The sequence below is a fragment of the Eutrigla gurnardus genome, assembly GCF_963514095.1.
Source record: "Eutrigla gurnardus genome assembly, chromosome: 11".
NCBI classification, from domain to species: Eukaryota; Metazoa; Chordata; class Actinopteri; order Perciformes; family Triglidae; genus Eutrigla; species Eutrigla gurnardus.
Genome location: NC_139925.1, coordinates 7,783,980 through 7,792,633, shown reverse-complemented (window position 1 = coordinate 7,792,633; position 8,654 = coordinate 7,783,980).

Genomic DNA, 8,654 nt, shown 5'->3' with positions numbered 1-8,654 from the left:
CATTCAGAGATTAGACTCCTTAATTGGTTAACAACTCATACACACACACATGCATGTAAATATATTTGACTAAAAGAGTCTCATAATTCAAAATGGGCAGAACATCAATAGATCAAACTGAGACTCCAAGTTATGTCTGCAATGTGAGACACAACAAGGAACACGACTGACCAACAGAATAGATACTTTGGATGCTTTTGCTTTGCTGGCAAGCAGTGTCTTGCGCCTGGAGATTTTCAGGCTTTTTTTTTTTTTTGCCAAGGCTTCCCTCTGCGGTGTCAGGGAAAGAAAAGCTGACGTCTCATTCTCGGAGCCCTGCGGAGGGATCAGAGCTCTGGATGTGGGCAGGCCTTTGTTTACCAGTTAGGAAACGTCTCGGGGATGGTTTGCGTCAATTGGAAACGTGCATTCCATTCAGAGAGGGGGGAAAAAAATAGGGTTGAAGAAGAGACAGTTTCTTACCAAATGGGGCAATTGACAGGTATCAGAAACAGTAGTGAACGGTTGGTTAGACAGAAAAGAATGCGATGATGCTCACTGGTGATAAAAGCATTCTGCTCTCAGATTCAAACTGTGAGGGGTGGAGAAGATGAACATTAAAAACATGCAGCTGTCAGTTATTGTTTCTCAAATTGGGTTTTAATTATATAAAAGTATTTTTATCATCATGTCATAGTCAAGTCAAATAATAGTTTGAATAAAAGATAGCAGACAGACCTGTTTACACTAAACTGTTCCACGAAGAGAGAGTCCAGAACACGCTGCTCTCATATCTTTCTCAGAACAGAACACAATTTCTGCAGTCCAGGTTTCCATCACTTTTAAGATATTAAAAAAAAGAAAAATACTTTCTGGGGCATTTGGACCAACATCCGCTCTAACGCCGAGCACGCAGCAGAGATCCACGCAGTAAAAATGGACTCCTCTTTCAATGCCGCGAACAACAACGATCTGGATGAGTCATCAATTTAAGATGATGGATGTCTGTTAGGTTGATAAACAACTATAGTTTCCAGCTCTCGTCTCCAAGCTGTGACTTCACCGTGGCGGGTTTATGTGTTTTTAACCAAAAGAATGGGTTCAGTGTGACTCCAAAGAGGAAATCTGGCACCTGAAATGTTTAAAGTACTGACAACTGGAGAGAGTGACACATGTAACATGCAAATCTCACATTCTCTGTAAAAAAAAAACAATAGTTCTGGGAATGATGGAAATACAGAGGTTGGACTTTTTAAGTTGAGATTTACTTCAAATAGCTCATTTAAGTCGATCACGCCAAAAGTTGGTGTAATGCTAATGAAACAAATTTGGCCCATATAGCTGGCGTTGTAAAATGTCATTGTATAATCTCCCAATTGGAATGACAGCTCCGTTTGCATGGAAATAATAATACACATATACATTATAGGCCTACATTTAAATATGGAGAGAGCTGCAGCTTATGTTTGGGGTATTACAGCCCTCATTACTCATCCACTGTGCTCCTCACTTACTATAGTAGTTGGAAAGCAATGGTATTAAATTAATCACTTCTACTCCAAAGCCAATGTGACTCTTCCCCTCCCCATTTAGCTGCACTCTAGAGGTGCATTTATTATTGGTAGCTTCCAGTTTGTTACTGGGTCTTTCAAAATGTTTAAAGCTTTTAGTTCAGGGAACGAACCATGCAATATTTGGGGGAGGCAGTGTTCCTTTAAGGCCTCCATGAAGTTGACAATTGTGGTTTTAAGTGAAGATCCTCAACACCTATTGGATAAACACCTGCTTCCAGCTAAACATCAGCATGACAGCATTGTCATTTGTATTGAACTAAAAGCACCATTGTGGCTGCAGACAATTGTTCAGAGATGCTGCCTAAAAAAAGAAAGATTGGCCTCTCCGACGGTTTCCTCAACAGTTCTCACAATAGCAATTTTCACTCTCAGAAATTACAGGGTTTCCTTCGCCAAACACAGGTCACTTAAATTTCACAGTCCCTGATTCACAGTCACAGTCTCTTCCCTCAATTTAAACACTCTTCAAACGCTCCGGCTTTTTTTCTCCCTGCAGGTTTTAAACAAGATGTGTCGTCCTATCACGTGCATTCATTCCTGGTGACAGTTTATTGTTCATGGCTGATGTATGGAGCCACATCAGGGCGACCGTCAATCAAAGCCTCTGGGCTGCAGGAAGATACGGAAAACAGAGACAGTTCTTCAGCAGAAATAATAAAATAATACCAGGGATTTTGTCCACCAAAATGGTTCGTCATGCCAAAAACATCAAATGTATATCCGCTCCTGCATCCGATGTTCTTTTTTTTGCTGTGGACACAACATTTGAGTCACTCCACACAGGCGTTATTTCACAGAACAGATCTCCACGAATCGTTCTCATAGGTTTTGTGAAGCAATTGAGAAGACAGAAGGGCAAGAAACCATGGAAAACACTCGCGCCGATCCGTACACACCATTAATCATTAAAGTCGCGACTCTGCGGGACTTCCAGGTTGAATTTCTGCCTTCAAAGAATGTCCTAACTATTGTACACTATTCATCCTCCACTTTCAACAAACTAAGATTAATGAGAAGGTAACTTTCACTGTCATCAAGCACCAGCATCAGCAAGGTGTGCATTATAACGGTATAAGAACTGCATCATATTCTCGACCGAGTCTAGTGTGGAGAGCAACTTGCAAAAAAACCAAACAGCATTTGCTTCAAGGAAACCACCTGTTTGCTCTAAAATCATCTAATTCCAGTCCATATAAAAATAGCCCGGCGTGACATCAAAGTGAGATAACCAGTGTTTGACTTGTTCTTCCCTCAACAGTTTATATGTGGTGACCTGAGTGGGATTTGTTGATCCATGATTAGTAAATTCACCACATCGGAATATTTCCTGGGTGATATTATTTGTTAATGACTTCCAGATTCCCGTGTTTCCTCCTTGTGCTGATGAAATGTGTACAATGTCTAATAGGAGAACCGGGAGAACTCTGGGCTCACGTGTCCAAGTATGAACCTGGAGAAAGAGTGATGTGTATAGACAGAGAAAGCCGGCACCATGAACAGTGTTGTGTGAGAGAGAGAGAGAGAGTACAAAGTGAGAGTGAGAGCTCTTCAGTGTAGAGAGAGGAGGAGGAGGAAGAGGAGGAGCTCTGGCCTTGGGTCCCTGGGCACAGAAGGTGCTGCAGCATAGCTGAAGCTCCACTGCTGACAAACTGAACCAAACAAGTTCATGCTCAAGTTAATAACTATATTAAAGTATAACATCTATTTCACATCAAACCCCTGCACCAGTGGTGGAGAAAAAAGGTCAATTTTCTCTGTTTTATAGATGTACTTCACTATGTTTCAGAGGAACATAATAAAAATCTTACTACATTTATTTGACAGTTATAGTTTCAATTACTTTGCAAATCAAGAATTTATAAATAATGATTTTCATGCATGACATTAAAAACTCCTCCTGAGTTGGTGAAGACCAAAATTGGGAGTAATTATTGTACTCACTGACCTAAAGTGTCGTGCTATTGTTGCTCTGTGAGTGCTAGCTTTGGAAATAAGCAACTGTCTGCTAATGTGTTTGGCTTATTTACTTCATAAGGTGAAAATGTTGAGTTAACAGGCTTTTTGCGCTGCCATCAAGTGGGCAAAAAATAAATGAATGAAGTTTATTTTACACCATAATTCAGCATCTTCACCGTATTTAAAATCCTCTCTCCCCTAAATCACTACATTTCTTACAATCTGTTATCACGGTTCAAGAAAGGTTTAAAGGACTATAGGTAGCTTTAATACTGCACGTATCAAACAGACCGAACTGGAAACGATAGTGGGGTCGTAGTTAATATAAAAACACCATTGCAATGACGATTCTGCTTCTATTGCAAAACGCTTTGAATATTTGACTAGTAAGCTAAGTGTAGGCACAACTGACACCCTAACCTCAGCTCACCCCTCTGCTATTAACTGTGGGCTCAGTGTTTTCTGAGACATTAGTAATCAGTGGTTTTAACTTGAATACAAAGACATATCTTACTCCTTAGCTTCTGGAGAGAAATGCTGCCGAGGAAACAGCCAGACGTTCACAGGATCCAATCCACTGGTCAGCATTGACGTAACCAACGGATGATGCACAACTTCAGCTATGAAAAACCACCTGGCTACTGGCCAGCTCCTGTTTGGACCTACATTCTGGAAGGCATTCAATTTTGATAGGCATTCATTATGGTGATCAAGGGGCATTAAGTCAAAATGTGATGTGTTCAGCGCTCAATAAAATGCCGTGATGGACTGAACCCCACATTTTCTGGCTGCACATGCAATCATGAAAAAGCCCTCTCCTGCACATAGAGGACACTGACGCTCCGAAACAACAATCCGAAGTACTGAAATGAGCCTTTATTGATCTATTATCAATAAAACCTGGTTCCTTAAATACTGTTGTGTTTATCAGTGGCCATTTACCACCTGTCACAAGAGGAGTTGAAAGATTGAGTAGACTGTCGGATCTGAACACCTGGCTTCAAACTCGACTTCCATTCAGTACACGTTATTGACCATTTCAACCGCAGCTTTCCAGTGGATGTTGCCATAACAAGTCGGGAGTAAAATTATTCACTCCAAACATCTTCTCCCACCGCAAAAGGACAAGAGGAATCTACGACACCAACCACCAGAAAAAGATCCACTAAGCCCCCCACCTGTAGAGAATTTAAAACATGTGGGATATCAGAGCCAGGAGTTAGGATTCTCCACCACACATGCCAACTACCACCTGTGAGCATTTACATTCATTCATTCTTCTTCTCTCCCCCAAACCCCAACCAGGTCACCCCCCCCTCACCTCTCCCATATTAGGACAATTTCAAAATCAGCCTACCATCACCTGAAGAATATTTCAAGAATTACATGTTGTGATGTTGAAAATGCGTCCATGCATTTATCTGCAGAAGGCTTCTATAATCCTGTCTTTACAGGTCTCTCAAAAAAGGTGGATCAGACAGCTGCAGCTAATTCAGAACGCTGCTGTTCGAGTCCTCGCTGAGACCACTAAGTCCTCCGACTGCTTTTCACATTTAGAGTCACAGAATAAATCTTGGCATCTGGCTTGATGGGAAAATCACATTTAAATATCACATAGCGATGTTAGCGAGCTATGACAGAAGATTGGCCTTTAGTGCAGAGACGAACGCAGTTTCCCCCCCCAGTGTAGAGCGAGGATCGTTGGAGCGTTCTGCATTTTGGGGGATGTCATATATCAACATGCTGCCGCCTCCACTCTGAGGCCACAATCAAAAATACTTTTTTTTTAAACCATTTTAGATCACATACCAAATTGTGCAACTATTTCACAATATATGACGGAAAAAAATCAAAACAAAAGAGATCAATTCATCTTGGGATTTGTTGATGAGAAGAAAAATATGTTATCATGTTTTCAAGTCCACATAACTTGATACAGAAAGTTGAGCCAACAAACTGCTTGTTGTATCAATTACGTATTTCATGTTGAGCCAACTTGATTTGCATTTGTAGGAACTTGATAAAATACATTCAACCAACATCTCTTCAAGTTATCTCAAATAATATTTTGTAGTCCAACTAACTTGATACAGGAAGTTGAGTCAACAAGACTACATGTTGCATCAACTCATGTTTTGAAGTGTAATAAACACTATAAGTTGACTCAAATTAACTCAGTCAAAGCAACAAGATGACTTGACTTAGTTAAGTTGAGTCAACTAATCTTTTTTTTTACAGTGCACCAGCATTATCCTTTAGCGATATTGATGGTCACTTCAGAACATGAATCCAAGCAACAATGGCATATTGATATTATTTTAACAGACTGTCGAGTTGAGGACAATAAAGGACTGCACTGTCTTCACGGTCTTTGATACAAGCACACAGTCATTGAAAACACAGCGAGGAAAGGTGCAGTCAGCAGGAATATGTTGAAGAATACCAAATGTTCCAGAGGAGAATTTCCTGCCCGTTATTAACTCCAGGTTTTGTAGCTGGCATCCCGCTCCTCTCTGTACAATGAGTGTTTGAAGCACTCAGGGTAAATGAGTGTGATGCAGCCAAGGTGAAAGGAATAACATTTGTCCACGTCCGCGCAACATCCAGCGCGTTGGGTGCCGAAGCAAATTGGATTTTGAGACACTTTCCTCGCCACTGAACTGGAGTTCATTTGAGGGTATGAAAACCTGGCACAATGAGAAATAGACTAATACCACAACCTGAAGTTACCCCTCACATTTAACGGAGTCAGGCAGGTGATTGCCATGGTTGGTTGGCAACCACGCAACCTGAAAACTAAGAAGTACAAGAATGACAAATGATATATTTAGGCTGTTACATTGCTCACTTTGATATGTTTCAAACGCCGCCAACACCGTTAACTTGAGGAACAACTCGGATCACATCATCCTCTTCAAAGCTTCTTTTGTTTGCACGCTTTATTGCAAAAAGTAAAAGATTCATAACCTAAGTTTTTACGTAACGATAGTAACATCTCAAATTGATGGCAGAAAGATTAACACGCTGCAGGCAGAGACATGCGTACCAATCACAGACGCTCAACCCGACCACACGTGCGGTTAATTCTCCAGCGTGGTTAAACGTGATTAGAGAGGAAAACATAAAATTGCCACTTTGAGGGGAATAAATTTAGTCGTAAAACAAAAGAATTTGCTAATGGTAGAGGTGGATGTGGGAATGCTATCTTAGTGTCAGTGAGAGGTTGGAGTTTAGGTTGATGGGGCGAGTTAATGAAACTGAGAAATGTGCAGTGACGTGGTGGTTTATACTCGGATGACAAACTATCATCTCATCCCACCTTGGCTTAATGGAGCGGACGATTTGTCTGAATAAGACCTTGAAGTTAAACTATGCAGTTACCAAAGTGGTTCTTTGACTCATAAAAACTTGGAATATCCTCTTCCTCCAATATTTACTTTTTGTCATTTGCTGAAAAAAGACAGGATTTTATGGCGCACACCGATTATTGTATTTTATATTTCAATTATCAAAAGATCAAGATTGCTCTTCAAAAGGTTCCCATTTGAAGGTATTTCAGAAGCTCCGCGGGGTTCCTGGCCCCCAGTCTTGCTCAGCGGTCTGGCACCTCAAGTCAACATGCTCCTGGTTTCCCCATTTTTCCAGCTTACTCCGTGGCGGTCTTATGTTGATTTATCTAAGTGTTAAACATTCAAATGTTTATGCCTTGGACCCTGGATGATACCATCTGCTACTAATCTGTATTTCCGTTGTTGTCTGCACACAGCAGCCCAGAACAGCTCGGGACAGACTCAAGTACAAAGACACTTATTTCCCTGTCTGGCTCTTCCTGTGTGGATGCATCTGGATATTTCACCCGTCTTTTACAAGTCAAGCTAACAGTTTACCATCTTTGTTCATCCTTTACAGCCACCTTGTATACTGTAGTCAGAAAGAGTTACTGTAAGAGTAAGCGGACAAAAGGGACATGTGCTGCATCATTTAAGCCAAAAATATCACTGTGCAATTCGTTGACCACATAAGGAGAAACACAGGCCGACTAACACTTGAGCTGTTAAAGAAATGCCAATCGTAACAAGAGGTAAAATGTTACAGACATGTAGGCAGGATGTTTTCATATCCAGTGGTCATTTAGCTTTAATTTACGAATACAAATTGATAAACATCGATACACTAAAATGAATGCAATTATTTCTGTGCTAAAACAAAGACAATAATATTGTAGGTGAGTGGCCTCACCTTATAACCAACATATTCCTCTGGTCTTTCCAGCGAGCACAGACCTTTAGAAGGAGAGCCACAAGAGATTAACCTGTTTGAACGGACAGAGCGAGGACCACGACACTGTTGCACACATCCCGCCAAATACGACCGCTGACATTGCCACACTTGCAGTGACAGTGCAAGGATCTGGCAAAGCCACCCCTCATTTTGGATAGGGGCCATGGAGGGCCACGCAGTGGTCACCACCAAGCATCAAGCCACTGGGGTGCACCAACAGAACAGTTGGTTCACATACTCTCTTAGCTGAGGTCAGTGCAAGTAGCACATTTGTCTTCAGAAGAAGAGTTTTCAGAAGCTCTCCAGAGGCTAGAAGGGATCCTTCACCAAGCCCTCTGAGCTGTTACCATTGCAGAGTGGAGGCACACGTAACACAAGTAGGCTGCCTATTAGCCGGATCACTGTTGTGATCTACCAGTAAGCAATGAAACCAAAGCACAAAAAACATTCCCCCTGTCAAATCTTCTCACCCTTATATCCATTAAATTAACATTATATGCTTTGTACGTAACACTTGCATGAGTCACAGCTATATGACAGCAGATTTTGAGATGTGCACAAATATACTCCTCCCTTGACTACGGGTTGAACCGAGTTCATGAAAACAAAAGAGCGGAGATCCGCAGAGGTCTTTTGGGGATCGTTAAAATGCATGTGCCTCATGAAGTATATCTTGGTTTTCTTTATTTTAAGTGGGAGGGAAAGTGAAGCATCCAAAGCTCAGGCGACAGACCAGAGAGCCAGTGGACAACCAAAACACTTCACAGGCGATGGTGCAGGCATGTTTTGACGATATTTCAGTTGTAGATGCTGCTGAGGTCCAGAATGAAGGAGTTCTGCACTGTATCTCCACCCCCCACAACA